Source organism: Somniosus microcephalus, chromosome 14 (assembly GCF_052327205.1).
Source record: "Somniosus microcephalus isolate GS21.2 chromosome 14, FLI_Smic_1.0, whole genome shotgun sequence".
Classification (NCBI taxonomy): domain Eukaryota; kingdom Metazoa; phylum Chordata; class Chondrichthyes; order Squaliformes; family Somniosidae; genus Somniosus; species Somniosus microcephalus.
Window position 1 is genome coordinate 130,426,083 of NC_141000.1, and position 16,144 is coordinate 130,442,226.

Below are 16,144 nucleotides of genomic sequence, written 5' to 3' on the forward strand. Positions count from 1 at the left end.
GGACAAAGGGATTAATTAAGAAAGGGAACATAGAATATGAGAGTAAGCTGGCAGGGAACATAAAAACTGACTGTAAAAGCTTTTATAGATATGTGAAGAGAAAAAGATTGGTGAAGTCAAGCGTAGGTCCCTTGCAGTCAGAATCAGGGGAATTTATAATGGGGAACAAAGAAATGGCTGACCAACTAAATACATATTTTGGTTCTGTCTTCACAAAGGAGGACACAAATAACCTCCCAGAGATGCCGGGGAACATAGGGTCTGATGAAAGGGTGGAACTGAAAGAAATCAGTACTTGTAGGGAAATGGTGTTAGGAAAATTGATGAGACTGAAGGCCGATAAATCCCCAGCGCCTGATAATCTACATCCCAGGGTACTTAAGGAAGTGGCCCTAGAAATAGTAGATGCATTGCTGGTCATCTTCTAGAACTCGATAGACTCTGGAACAGTACCCATGGATTGGAGGGTAGCTAATGTTACCCCACTATTCAAAAAAGGTGGTAGAGAAAAAGCGGGGAATTATAGACCGGGAAGCCTGACATCGGTAGTGGGGAAAATGCTAGAGTCTATTATAAAAGATGTAATAGCAGAGCACTTGGAAAGCAGTGACAGGATCGGACTGTGGTAAACCACTGTTGTTAGTATTGTTATTCACCACTGTTGTTAGTACTGTTGTTCACTGTTAGTACTGTTGTTCACTCTTGCATATTGTTGTACTTGTCTGTGCATGCCTCAGCTGACTCCGCCCCTGGCTCCACCCTCATGGCTGGGTATAAAGGTCGCTGCTCAGAAGCCTCCGGCCCTTTTGGATACCAGGCAACCACAAGAGGCATGCTCTGTTCTTTGGTAATAAAAGCCTGTTTATTACTTTCTCAATCTCCAGTCTTTTGTAGCAATTGATAGTGCATCACGGACAAAGTCAACATTGATTTACAAAAGGTAAATCATGCTTGACTAATCACACACACACACACACACACACACACACACACACACACACACACAGAAACCCCACAGTGCAGATAGAGGCCATTTCGGCCCATTGAGCCTGCACCGACACATATCCCACCCGATCCCCGTAACCCCTACACCAACACATATCCCACCCTATCCCCATAACCCCACGTATTTAATCCCCTAACACTAAGGGTCAAATTAGATAAGGGAGAACCAGTGGATGTGGTGTATTTGGACTTTCAGAAGGCTTTTGATAAGGTCCCACATAAGAGATTAGCGTGCAAAATTAAGGCAATGGGATTGGGGGCAAGGTATTGACTTGGATAGAGAACTGGTTGGCGGACAGAAAGCAAAGAGTTGGAATAAACGGGTCGTTTTCCGAGTGGCAGGCAGTGACTAGTGGGGTACCGCAAGGATCGGTCCTAGGACCCCAGCTGTTCACAATATAAATGATCTGGACGAGGGAATTGGATGTAATATCTCCAAATTTGCAGACGACACAAAGCTGGGTGGGAGGGTAAGCTGTGAGGAGGATGTCGTGAAACTCCAGTACGATTTGGACAGGTTGGGTGATTGGGCAGAAACATGGCAAATGCACTATAATGTGGATAAATGTGAGGTTTTCCACTTTGGTGGCAAAAACAGGAAGGCAGATTATTATTTGAATGGCAATAGATTGGGAGAAGGGGAAGTGCAAAGGAGACCTGGGTGTTCTTGTGCACCAGTCGCTGAAGGTAAGCATGCAGGTGCAGCAGGCGGTTAAGAAGGCAAATGGTATGTTGGCCTTCGTAGCAAGAGGGTTCGAGTACAGGAACAAGGATGTCTTGCTGCAGTTGTACAGGGCCTTGGTGAGACCACATCTTGAGTATTGTGTGCAGTTTTGGTCGCCTTACCTGAGGAAGGACGTTCTTGCCATGGAAGGAGTGCAGCAAAGATTCACCAGGCTGATACCTGGGATGGCAGGAATGACGTATGAGGAGAAATTGTGTTGATTGGGCTTATACTCACTGGAGTTTAGAAGATTGAGAGGGGATCTCATCGAAACCTATAAAATTCTGTCAGGCCTGGACAGACTAGATGCAGGAAGGATGTTTCTGATGGCCGGGGAGTCCAGAACCAGGGGTCATAGTCTAAGGATAAGGGGTAAGCCATTTAGGACTGAAATGAGGAGGAATTTCTTCACCCAGAGAGTGGTGAACCTGTAGAATTCTCTACCGCACAGGGCAGTGGAGGCCAGTTCATTAAATATATTCAAGAAAGAGTTGGATATATTCCTTAAGGCTAAAGGGATCAAGGGATATGGGGAGAAGGCAGGGACTGGGTACTGAATTTGGATGATCAGCCATGATCACATTGAATGGCGGAGCAGGCTCGAAGGGCCGAATGGCCTACTCCTGCTCCTATCTTCTATGTTTTTATGTTTATCAGGGCTACCCCTCCTCATTTTCCATTTTGCCTATCTCTTCTAAAAGTTAAGTATCCTGGAATATTTAGTTCCCAACCTTGGTCACTTTGCAACCACGCATCTGTAGTGGCTATTAGGTCAAACCTATTAATTTCTATCTGCGCTATTCATCTATTTTGTTGCGAATGCTTCGTGCATTCAGATATAGTGCCTTTAGCTTTGACTTTTTTCTATTTTTCCCTGATGTCACCTTAGTCACTGATGCCCTATTACCTTTGTTACTCTCTCTGTCCCTTCCTGACCCACTCTGCTTATTTTTACCCAAAACTCTTCTTTGCTCTAGAGCCTTGACATGTCTCTTGCTGTTAAATTTACTCTTTCCTGAATCCTCCCACCCCCCGCTTCATTATTTTAAAGCCATGTCTACTGCCCTCATTATTCGATTCGCCAGGACACTGGTCCCAGCATAGGTTTAAGTGGAGCCCATCCCAACGGAACAGCTCCCTCTTTCCCCAGTACTGGTGCTAATGCCGCATGAACTGAATCCCCTTCCTCCCACACCACTCTTTGGTGTGGTAAGGGTGACCCAAGGCTTCCTTGTGGGGCCCAGAGGAATACTTCTGGCCCAGGATGGCATTCTGGTTGTCACAACTTCTTGCGTGACAACTGCCAGCATAAATCCACGAGCAAATGCACTCAAATACAGGGGACCCAACCTTTATAAGGTAAATGCAATAACATTTCCAAACTACAGTTTTTTTTTAATTTTTATTAATTCACAAGATGTGCAATAACATTTCCACACACTGCAGCACCGGTGGTGGAGACAGTGAATGTTTAAGGTGGTGGAGGATGTGGTGCCAATCAAGCGGGCTGCTTTGTCCCAGATGGTGTCATGCCACATAATCAAATCCCAGGACATGCTAAACCTTTATAAAACAGTGGCTAGGCCTCAGCTGGATTATTATGTTCAACTCTGCTCTTTAGGACGGATGGCAAGGCCTTTGAGAGTGTATGGAGGAGATTTACCAGAATCGTACCTGTATTGATTTGTATGTGGGTTCAATGACGACACATTCATGAAAGAGAATGACTTTTTATCTGAAGTATGTTCAACTCAGTTAACAGCATTACAGGAGACACCATCTTCGAGATCCATCTAAAACGAAACTAAAACTAAACTGCTTGTCTCTCACATGCCCTCTGCTGGTCAGGCATAAATAATCAATCAGGCAAATATGCTGGTATGGCATAAATAATCAAACAGGCAAATACCATCACTATTTGCTGATATCATTACATCTCCCTTTCTTAAAACAAAAGTATTTTACTTTTATCTAACAACATGTTTTCTTTGTATTACTCTGCATTTTAACTGTAACACTTAATGAACTTGCATTATCATTATCAAGGTTTTTTAACCTTGTTTTGTGTGTTCACATGAAATTTGTAAATACACTAGAACTTGAAGAAAGAATAAGATAACATTACTTCCTTCTATAATAAGAGTCCTTAAACTTGCTCAATGAGTCTCTCAGGAGGCTTCACGCGTCTTGAGGATTTTCTGATTGATTGTCCTTGAATCTGAGTTGTTGCCTCAGATGATGATTTCTCAGCTGTGTGATCAGGTTGTTCAACAGTATCAGTCTTTTGACCTGCTGTGTGATCAGGTTGTTCAACAGTATCAGTCTTTTGACCTGCTGTGGCTGGTCCCATGAGAAGATCTCGACGATTTCTTCGCAGAACAGCACCCTCATCTGTCTGAATGGTGTATGATCTTGGTTGAACTTCACTCAGGACAGTTCCCTTCTGAGTCCATATGTTTGTTTTGTCTTTCAACCTTACTTGGGCACCAGTGTGGAGTTCAGGTAGGTTTTGTGTTCCTCTGTCATAGTAGTACTTTTGCTTTTCTTTCTGTTGTTCTTTGAACTTCCTCACTTTCTCCCCCTCTTTTGTTTTCAGGAGGTTCTCCGGGATGGGTAGGTTTGATCTTAGCAGACGTCCCATAAGGAGTTGGGCTGGTGACATACCACACTCGAGCGGCGTTGTGCGGCATACAAGCATGCTCTGGTAGAAGTCAGTTCCACTGTCTTTTGCCTTGTACATCAGTCTTTTCACTGTCTGGACCGATTTTTCTACTAGTCCATTGGACTGTGGAAAGTGAGGACTTGACGTTGTGTGGACAAAGTCCCACTCTTTGGCAAAGTGTCGGAAACTTGCATTGTAAAACTGGGGTCCGTTGTCTGTGAAGACCTCGCTTGCCACGCCATGTCTGGAGAATATGGCTTTCATACATGTTATCACAGCATCTACAGTGGTGGTGTACAGTCTACAAACCTCTGGATACAGGGAGTAATAGTCTGTGACTACAAGATAGTCCTTCCCTTGACATACGAATAGGTCAGCGCCTACCTTCTGGTAAGGTCTGTCTGGCGCTGGGTGTGGCTTTAGTGGTTCTACCGGATTGCTTGCTCGATATTTCAGGCATATTGTGCAGTTTGACACCTCATTTGTCACATCTTGGTTGATTCGTGGCCAGTACATCACCTCTCGTGCTCTTTTCTTACACTTTTCGATTCCCAGATGTCCTCCATGGATCCTTTTTAGCATCTCTTTTCTCAGACTCTTTGGGATAACTATTTTACTTCCTTTGTAGATGATGTCTTCGACCACTGATCGTTCCGCCCTGCAGTTCCAGTACTCTGCCATGTCAGGTGAGCAGTCTTGCTTCATGTTGGGCCATCCATCCAAGATGCTTTTCCTCAGTCGTCTCATTGTTTCATCTTTGTTTGTCTCAGTCTTTATGAGCTCCATTTTTGCATCTGCTATGGGCAGTGCACTTATGATCATGTCCACGTAGGCGTTCACTTTTTCATCCATTTTGGTGTTTGCGGGCTCACTTGGGTCAACAGCTCTGGACAACGTGTCTGCTGTATACATCAGCTTACCCGGTGTGTACGCAACATTCAGTGTATAGCGTTGCAGCCTGATCATCATTCTTTGTATTCTAAGCGGACAGCTATTTAGTGGCTTTTGGAACAATGCAATCAAGGGCTTATGGTCAGTCTCTACACTGATTGCTTGTCCTGCCACAAACTGGTGAAATCTTTCACAGGCGTATGTGATGCTGAGCAGCTCCTTTTCTATTTGAGCATATCGCGTCTCCGCGTCTGTCATTGAGCGCGATGCATGTGCAATAGGTTGCCAGTAGTCATATTTTTGCAGAAGAACGGCACCGAGCCCCCACTGTGATGCATCTGATATCTTGATGGGTCTCGCTGAGTCATAAAACCTCAGAACTGGTTCCTCTGTGAGCAATTTCTTTAGATCGCTCCATGACTTCTCATGCTCATGATTCCATTCCCATTCTATGTTCTTTTCAGTTAGTCTTCTCAGTGGCGCCATCTTTTCTGAGAGGTTGGATATGAATTTACCCATGTAGTTGATCATTCCATTAAACCTCTGCACGTCCTTTTTGCATTGTGGCTTTGGCATATTCTCAATGGCGGACACCTTTCTGGGATCTGGTCTGATGCCCTCACTGCTAAGGATATCTCCCACGAATGTCAGTTCTGTCACCCCGAGCTGGCATTTCTCTTTATTCAGCTTCAGGTTTGTTTTCCTTGTTTCTTCCAGCACTTTTTTCAGTCTCTCGTCATGCTCAGTTCTCGTGGTTCCCCATACTATGATGTCATCCATCGATGTATCAACTCCCTCCAGGTGCTCATAGATCATATGGATAGTTTTGTGATACACTTCAGGAGCTGAGGCAATGCCAAATCTGTATCTGCCAAATGGACTGTTGAACGTGCACAGTCTTGAACTTGCCTCATCCAGTTTCATCTGCCAAAATCCTGATGATGCATCTAACTTGCTGAAATACTTTGCATTTGCAAACTGTGCCATGATTTCCTCACGTGTAGGAAGCTTGAAGTGCTCTCTCTTTATTGCTCTGTTTAGATCTCTTGGATCCAGGCAAATTCTGAGCTTTCCATTCTTTTTGTCCACAACGACGAGGGAACTCACCCACTCAGTTGGCTCATCTATCTTCTGAATCATGTTCAGGCTTTCCATCCTGTCCAACTCTGCCTTCAGTTGCTTTTGAAGAGCAAACGGAACTTTTCTGCATGGATGTATGACCGTTGGCATACTTTTATCTACTCTGATCGTGTGTTCTCCTGGAAGGCAGCCTAAACCCTGAAATAGGTCGTTGTACTCTTTCATGAGTTCATCATAGACTGTCTCTCCTTCGCTTTCCACAATGAGGACTCTCTTTACCAGGTTCAGTCTCTCACAGGCTTTTAAACCTAGTATGGCCTGCACATCCTTTGGCACCACGATTAATGCTAGCGTGTGCTCTCTGTCCTTGTGTGTCACTTTGACAATGCATCTTCCTTTCACTGGTATATCAGTACCTGAGTATCCTGTCACTTTCACTTTTATTCCATGTATCTTTGGTGTGGGTCTAATTTTCTTAAAATCAGTCTCTGATATCACATTAACTTATGCTCCAGTATCCAATTTAAATGGAATGTGTATGTCATTCACCTTTAGTGTCAACATCCAGTCTCTTTTTTCTTTTTTGTTTTCAGACACAACATCTACATAGAACTCCTCTATCTCGCTTTCATTTACTGCATGGACCTTGCTTTGTTGCGCTTGGTTCTTGCAGCAACGGGCATAATGGTTGTTTTTGTTGCAACTATTGCATGTTTTACCATATGCTGGACACTTTTTTGGTGTATGCTGTGTACCGCATCGACTACATGACTTTCGATTGCCCCTTTCATTTTTGTTTGCTGGCCACGCCTCTTTTTTCACATTGGCGCTCTTTTTGTTAAACGGTTTCTGTCCGTTCTTTCTCACTGCATCCACGTTGCAGCTACTGTCACTGAACAGCTCCTTTGCCTGCGACTTCACAGTCTCTGTAGCCCTACACAGTGCTATGGCTTTTCCCAGGTCTAGATCTTGCTCTCTTAGCAGTCTTTCCCTTAGACCATTATCTGGAATACCACACACCAGTCTGTCTTTTATCAGCAAGTCTGTCAGTCCCCCAAATTCACATGTTTTGCTTCGGTCTCTCAGTTCAGTCACATACTGATCAATAGTCTCTCCCGTTTTCTGTACACATGTGAAAAATCTGTGCCTCTCAAAAGTCACGTTACGTTTAGGTATGCAGTAGGCCTCAAACTGTTCCATTATTTTATCTAGCTTCATTTTGTCTCCATCAGCAGCGAATGTGAAGTTATTATACACCTCCAGCGCTTCATCACCCACGACATGCAAGAACACTGACGCTTTCATTTTATCACTTTTCTCGTCAGCTCCGATTGCTGATAAATACAACTCCAAATGTTGTTTGAACCTTCTCCAATTTTCAGCCACATTACCTGTCAACTGAAGCTTCGCCGGTGGGTGTAAACCTTCCATTTTTTCACTTCGTTAGCTATTCTCCAATGGTAAGTAACAATGTTCTCTTTTGGCTTGCTAATATGTGGAGAGCTGATTTAACTTCAGATTTTTCCTCTTCATCTCTTTCAATCACTTCTGACACCATGTATTGGTTTGTATGTGGATTCAATGACGACACATTCATGAAAGAGAATGACTTTTTATCTAAAATATGTTCAACTCAGTCAACAGCATTACAGGAGACACCATCTTAGAGATCCATCTAAAACTAAACTAAAACTAAACTGCTTGTCTCTCACATGCCCTCTGCTGGTCAGGCATAAATAATCAATCAGGCAAATATGCTGGTAAGGCATAAATAATCAAACAGGCAAATACCATCACTATTTGCTGATATCATTACAGTACCAGGGATGAGGGACTTCAGTTATGTGGAGAGATGGGAGAATCTGGGGTTGTTCTCCTTAGAGAAGGGAAGGTTAAGAAGAGAATTGATAGAGGTCTTCAAACTCATGAAAGGCTTTGATACAGTTTTTAAACATTTTTTATTCATTCACAAGATGTGGGTATCGCTGGCAAGGCCAGCATTTATTGCCCAACCCTAATTGCCCTTGAGAAGGTGGTGGTGAGCCGCCTCCTTGAACCGCTGCAGTCTGTGTGGTGACGGTGCTCCCACAGTGCTGTTAGGGAGGGAGTTCCATGATTTTGATCCAGCGACGCTGAAGGAATGACGATATATTTCCAAGTCAGGATGGTGTGTGACTTGGAGGGCAACTTGGAGTTGGTGGTGTTCCCATGCACCTGCTGCCCTTGTCCTTCTAGGTGGTAGAGGTTGCAACTTTGGGAGGTGCTGTCGACGAAGCCTTGGTGAGTTGCTGCAGTGCATCTTTTAAATGGTACACACTGCAGCACCGGTGGTGGAGACAGTGAATGTTTAAGGTGGTGGAGGATGTGGTGCCAATCAAGCGGGCTGCTTTGTCCTGGATGGTGTCTAGCTTCTTGAGTGTTGTTGGAGCTGCATTCATCTAGGGAAGTGGAGAGTATTCCATCACATTCCTGACTTGTGCCTTGTGGAAAGGCTTTGGGGAGTCAGGAGGTGAGACACTCGCTGCAGAATACCTAGCCTCTGACCTGCTCTTGTGGCCACAGTATTTATGTGGTTGGTCCAGTTAAGTTTCTGGTCTATGGTAACCCCCCAGGATGTTGATGGTGGGGGATTCGGTGATGGTAATGCCGTTGAATGTCAAGCGGAGGTGGTAGTTAAGGCGAAACTATTTCCAGTAGCAGAAGGGTCAGTAACCAGAGGACACCGCTTTACGGTGATTAGCAAAAGAACCAGAGGGGAGATGAGAGATTCAATAGTAACTTGCAAAAGGGAATAGAATAAATACTTGAAGGGAAAAAAACTCCAGGGCTATGGGGAAAGAGCTGGTGAGTGGGACTAGTTAAATAGCTCTACCAAAGAGCCGGTGCAGGCACAATGGGCCGAATGGCCTCCTTCTGTGCTGTATCATTCTATGATTCTATAACATTGAAATCTGTTAAACCTGCTATTACTTATTTCAGAGGTGATGATGTGATGCTGCTCTCTTTGGTTGAATTACTGAACCCTTAGGGACGATTTTAACTCACCCTGCCCAGCGGAAACGGGACAATAGCGGATTAACCTGAAATTGACCATTTTAATTCCATTCTCGTTCTGCCATCTATTTAACTCAGGCCTTCTACTAAGCAGCCCAGGTGGGATCTTCATTAATTCACCCAGATCGGGGTCCTACGATGCTCCGTTCAGTAAAACCTGATAATCGAGAAGAAGAGGCGAGAGGAAAATGGTGAATCTAAAATTATATTTCTGGGCCGAAGAGGAGTTGGAGTGCTTCTCTGGGCTCCACAATAATAATGAGCCTCCAGCACTGCCGCCCCTGGCTCCCGTCCTTCCCTCACTCCGGATCCGCCCTCCTGCCTGCCAGGCTATTCTCCAGGCCACCCAGTGTTGCCAGTCAGTAGCTGTTTGGGGCGTGCAGCTCAACGGTTGGGGCTTGTTAATGAGGCCTGGCCCTCAAAATGGATTAGGCCTCCCGCTCCACCAGCTAGCCTACCAAAAGTACAAATTGCCCCTCTTGCCCCTCAGCAAGAACTTGATAGCTAAAGATATTTTTGTACTTAGTCCTGTTGAAAATTTATGTTTCATTAAGTATTAAAATTAGACTGGCAAATAATTGTCAAATAGAAAACTAATATTTTATGCCCTACTCAACTCGATATAACATAATAAATAATTCTAGTGCCGCTTCCCATATCAAATAAATAAATGCCTGCTCCACTTCACTCCAGCTTTTCTCCACTGCCAACATACCTTTCATTCCCCTATAAATCAGTGAATTCATAAAAGTAAAATCAATGCCCCATGTCAAATACAGAACTAATATTTTGTGCTCTACGCGCCCTGATGTAAAATTAATAAATAATACTGCCACCTCCTTCCTCTACTAAATAAATAAAAGGCTGCTCACCTTGCTCCTGCTTTATTTTGCTGCCAAAATACTCCCACTGCCAAGTAAATGAATGCAACAATCAATCCTCCATTGCAATTCAAACACTAGTACTTTCTCCCTTACTCCCTTAGATATTGCATTAATAAATCATTCTGCCCTCATTTTCCCGTTAAATAAATAAATTGACACCCGCTTCGCTGCAACTTTTCCCCGCTATCAAAATAATCGGCCACTTCCCAATAAATAAACCTAGCAATCAGTAACCCAGATTGCAAATACAAAGTTAATATTTATAAAGCAGCATATTCTCCAACTCACTGTGGGTAACACAATGGGAGATCTGATATAAAACCAGAAAATGCTGGAAATACTCAGCAGGTCAGACAGCATCTGTGGAGCGAGAAACAGAGTTAACGTTTCAGGTCGATGACCTTTCATCAGAATTGGAAAATATTGCAGATGTAACAGGTTTTAAGTAAGTACGGGGATGGGGAGGGGAGGAAAGAACAAATGGATAGGTCTGTGATAGGATGGAAGGCAGGAGTGATTAAATGACAGAAGGGATGATGGTGCGAGGCAAAAGGGGCTGGTAATGGGACAAGTTAAGAAATAGAAGATGGGTCTAGAGGAGCTGTAAATGGCAACACCAGAATCATTACCAGCACCTGCTGTCCGAAAAATTGGGAGCAGTGGTTATGATCTGAAATTGTTGAACTCGATGTTGAGTCTGGAAGGTTGTAATGTGCCTAATCGAAAGATGAGGTGCTGTTCCTTGAGCTTCCATTGAGCTTCATTGGAACAGTGTGGGAGGCTGAGGTCAGAGTGGGAATGGGGCGGAGAATTAAAATGCCAGGCGACTGAAAGCTCAGGGTCACACTTGCGGACTGAACGGAGGTGTTCAGCAAAGCGATCACACAATCTGCGTTTGGTCTCCCCAATGTAGAGGAGACCGCATGGTGATCAACGACTACAGTATACTAAATTGAAAGAAGTACAAGTAAATCGCTGTTTCACCTGGAAGGAGTGTTTTGGAGCCCTGGACAGTGGGAAGGAAGGAGGTGAAAGCGCAGGTGTTGCATCTCCTGCACTTACACGGGAAGGAGAGCGGGTGTCATTGTAAAAAGCAACTCTACTTCTCTGCGTCCACCTTTGAGCCTGTAAGCAACACCGTACTACCTGTCTGAACTTTCTCTCGCTTAACTTCTGCAAGACCAAAGCTTTCTCTCGTTTAACTTCTGCAAGACCAAAGCTATTCTGTTCATTTCACGTGTCAGGCACCGATTCTATCCCCACCTCAATTGCTCTATGAGATGGAACCCATAGGTGTGCAATCTTAGCATCTTTTTTGACCCTGAACTGAGCTCAAACTTCTGATCTATTGCAAAGACCACTTGCTTCACTACTCCCACCACTGGTGAAACCATTACCCATGCCTTTGTCACCTCGCAGTTTGATTTCACGGACTCTCTCCTCACTGGCCTACACCGTTTCATACAACTCAAACTCCAACCCATTTTAAGCTCTGCAGCACATATCCTACTGCATACAAAGTACTGCACCCCATCCTTGCCAACATCTACTGATTGGCGGTTAGGATCAGATCAGCCATGATCTTATTGAATGGCGGAGCAGGCTCGAGGGGCCGATTGGCCTACTCCTGCTCTTATGTTCTTATGCCTCCACCACATCGACTGTAATATCTTTGTTTTCGGTCTTCAACAACCACATCCATTACATTGTTCCACCTATTGCGAAGTATGATTGTATTTTGTAACATGGTTTATTTCACCTAATGTGAAAAGATTTTGTATTTGCTTAATATAATTCTATTGCTTGTCTACTTGTGAACTGCAAGAATGAGTGCTTGTACTCTTTATACTGTCAGACAAAAATCTACGAAACCGGAAACCCTAATGAAACAAAAAGCTTTTTTAGAAACAACCTTGGAAAAAAAACTAATTGACACTGACAAAACCATGAATTCAATTGAAGGAACCTTGAGAAAGACTAACACAGAAGAGGGATGCAAATGTCTGAGTTGCGAATTCCGTTGCTGAAACTGTGATAATTAGAACATAAATGCCTGATCTAAGCTAGAACAGATAAGACTGTATAGGTTGGCAGAACTTTGTAATAAACAAATGGGACATAAATCAAGCTAAACCATCCAACTGTAGTTCAGCCAAGCTCTGGACCCTCTGAAGGAAGACATTCAAAGATCATGCTCTAGACTGAGGGGAAATGCCCACCAAACACCAAAAGAAGACTTCTCTTCCGATTAAACCAGGCTATTGTGAGATTTTCTGTTTATTAACTTGTGAAACAAATGTACCTAAGTTTGTAATCAAATGAGCATTACATATATAAAATAAAAGACAAATTCTTTTGCTTCTGTGTTCTCAGGATCCCATTTTCTAAACCTTTGCTGGTCTATAATGAGTTAACATTAGTTAGGATAGTACTGTAGGATATTTCTTAACAGATTTGGGATATTATGGAACATACTCAAACTCTGTCATCTTCTCCAGCTCTGAATCCCTGCTTGCATTCTGCACCCTTGGTCTAATGCATGTTTCCCTTTTCCCATCTACATTTCACTGTTGGAGGCAGAGCCTTCATACACCATGACCTTGCATTCTAAATATCTTTTCCTTGATCTTTTTGCTTCCCAGCTCTCTACCCTTCAACACCTACCTTTAACTTCCCTTTGGTTACTTCCCCTAACTTCTCAGAATTATCGCTCGCCTTCCACCACTCGCCTCTTAAAGCCCTTGGATTCATTTCGAGAAGTAAAATTGATATGTCTACATAAGTTGTTTTGTTGTAATAAAACTAAGGATTTGAATAACTATATTGACAGTTATTGTTTCATTTAGCAATTATATTTCAGATTGCATATCATGAAGGATGTATCCTACAAGGTTTGTGGAGAGTAAGAGATAGATTGCCAATTTGAATGTTAGTTGGGCTGTTTTGCAGGGTCAGTTTAATTTACGTAGTGTGGCTGAACTCGCAGCCCATACTTGGCCTGGTGACCAGAGATGGCAGAGATTGGCTGCTCACCAGAGATGGGGGCAGGAACACATAGAAAAGCAGCCTTTCAAGCTAAGTGGCTGCATATGGGAACAAAAATGTGGGTAGCCTTTACAAAAACTACTAAAATTTTCAATAGATGTTGAGAGGCTGTTTCCCTGGCTGGAGTGTCATAGGGCAGGATTTTCATTGGGCCGTGGAGGTGGGATTGGAGGCGTGTGGGGGGTCAAAATCCCGAAATTGGGGGGCATGAACCCATCCCGCACCCAACCCGCCTCCATGCCAGTTTCAAAGGAGGTGGGTACCCGACCCGCACTGGGACCTGCCTCCCTGAGGAGGGAAGGGGATTAATGCCATTTAACTGCCTGTTAACAGGCAGTTTTTAGCCAAATCCCTATTTTTAATGTTGAAGTGTGGGATTCCCGATGGCTCCAAACCACACCAAGTTAGAGGAGGCGGACCGTCGGAATGAAGGGCTTGGAGGGGTCGAGATGGCTGTCCGGTGTTCAGGTGAGTGGTGGGTGCATGAGTGCAAAGGTAAGTATGTTTGGTGTGTGTAAAGTATTTAAATAAGTTTTACATACCTTTACTTACCTTTACAGCCTTCCTTCCTTCAGGTGTCGGGAGTCCCTCATCTCACCGGCACAGAAAGCAGAATGGCTGCGAGCTGTCAATAATTGCAGCATTCAGTTTTCTGTTCCGGGGAGATCTCTAAATCATCCTGAGAGGAAGGAATTAACTTGTAGTACAGATTGTCAGTGTTTGACAGCTTCAAACAGCTGTGAAACGCTGATATTTCATCTGTCAAAAGGTCTTGACAGATGAAATATCAATCTGTGACGTCACCTGTTGCCGGGTGGCCCTTAATTGGCATGCTGAGCCCGCTGGGCAGGCTCAACAAGGTCAATCAAGTCAAAATCGCGTGGGTTGGCTAGAACTCGATGGAGGCGGGACTACAACCCTGAAAGTTGTAGTCCCGCCTCCTACCCGACGACTCAATGAAAATCCAGCCCAGTGTCTCAGAATAAGGGGTCGACCATTTAGGAATGAGATGAAGAGAAATTTCTTCACTCAGAGGGTTGTGAGTCTTTGGAATTCTCTGCCCCAGAGGGCTGTGGATGCTCAGTCGTTGAGTATATTCAAGGCTGAGATAGATTGATTTTTGGGCTCTAAGGGAATCAAGAGATATAGGGATCGGGTGGGAAAGTGGAGTTCAGTTCAAAGATCAGCCATGATCTTATTGAATAGCAGGGCAGGCTCGAGGGGCCATATGGCCTAAACCTGCTCCTATTTCTTCTGTTCTTAATGTATGTTTCAACCTTACATGCTCACAGGAAAGGGGTGGGCAATTCAGCCCCTCCTTCTAGTTCTTTACAAAAATATAAGTATAGAGGAATTGCCATTGGAAAGCTCATTGTCCCAAAATCATGTATATAGCAGAAAATAAAATAGCCGTTCCAGAACAGTTGGAAACAAGACAGAAACAAAAAAAGAAAAATAAAGTTAAAAAATACTCTGTAGGTATTACTATAGGGTACTTTAAATCCATTTCCCTAAACAGCAGACCCATCCCTGGCTGCACATTTTATATCGGCATTTCGAAGACCAAGCACTATACCATCATAAATGCCAGGAAGTTGCATGGCAGGCTAAATTACATCATTGGAGGATAAGTTTAATATAATTAGCTACAGACAGGTGGATGCTTCCGGCACCAGTGGGGAATCTGATTTGGAAAACTTGCTGTAGTGTCAAATGGGTAGAAATATGGATCTCCGTCAAGTTATCTGATCAGTTTTCCCACTTTATAACCAATTGGAAAATCAACCTTGTACCTTTGTGTTATGAATTAACGGGTTGACAACCATAAGATAAAGTGCATTCCACTCCAGTTAGTCACCTCAAGGGAACATGTCTGGAGTACCCTCTAGCCTCTTTATAAGGCAGGCATCTTCACACCTCTGCTGGGCAGTAATGTATGGAATAAAAAGAGAAAATGCTGGAAATACTCAGCAGGTCACACACAATCTGTGGAGAGAAACACAGAGTCAACATTTCAGGTCGATGACGTTTCATCAGAACTGGAAGAAGTCAGAGATGTAACAGGTTTTAAGCAAGTACAAAGCTGGATGGGGCGGGGGAGACGAGAGGGAAGGTATGTGAGAGGGTGGAAGGCAGGAGAGATTAAATGACAAAAGGGATGATGGTGTGAGGCAAAAGGAGATACTAATGGGACAAGTAAAGAAATAAAAGATGGGTCTAGAGGAGGTTTAAATGGGAATCTTAGAATCTTAGTTGAGGTTATTTTCTGAAATTGTTGAACTCCATGTTTAATCCGGAAGGCTGTAAATTGCCTAATTGAAAGATGAAGTGCTGTTCCTCGATCTTACGTTGTGAGCTTCATTGGAACAGTGTAGGAGGTTGAGGACAACCTTAACAGCCTTCCAGACTCTAGATTGAGTTCAACATTTTTAGATCATAACCTCTGCCTCCATTTTTTTGGACGACAGCTGTTGGTGATGATTCTACTATTCTCATGTACATCTCCCCTAGACTCCGCTTTTGTTTCTCTACTTGTCCCATTACCATCTCTTTTTTTCCCTGCACCATTTTCTGAATGCAATCTGTTTTGTATAGAATCATAGAATGGTTAGAGCACAAAAGGAAGAAGGCCATTTGGCCCGTCAAGCTTGTCCTGGCTCTCTGCAAGAGCACTTCAGCTAGTCCCACTCCCGTGCCCTTTCCCCGTAGCCCTGCAAATGTTTTTCCTTCAGATACTTGTCCAATTCTCTTTTGAAAGCCACGATTGAACCTGCCTCCAGTACCCTTTCAGGCAGTGCA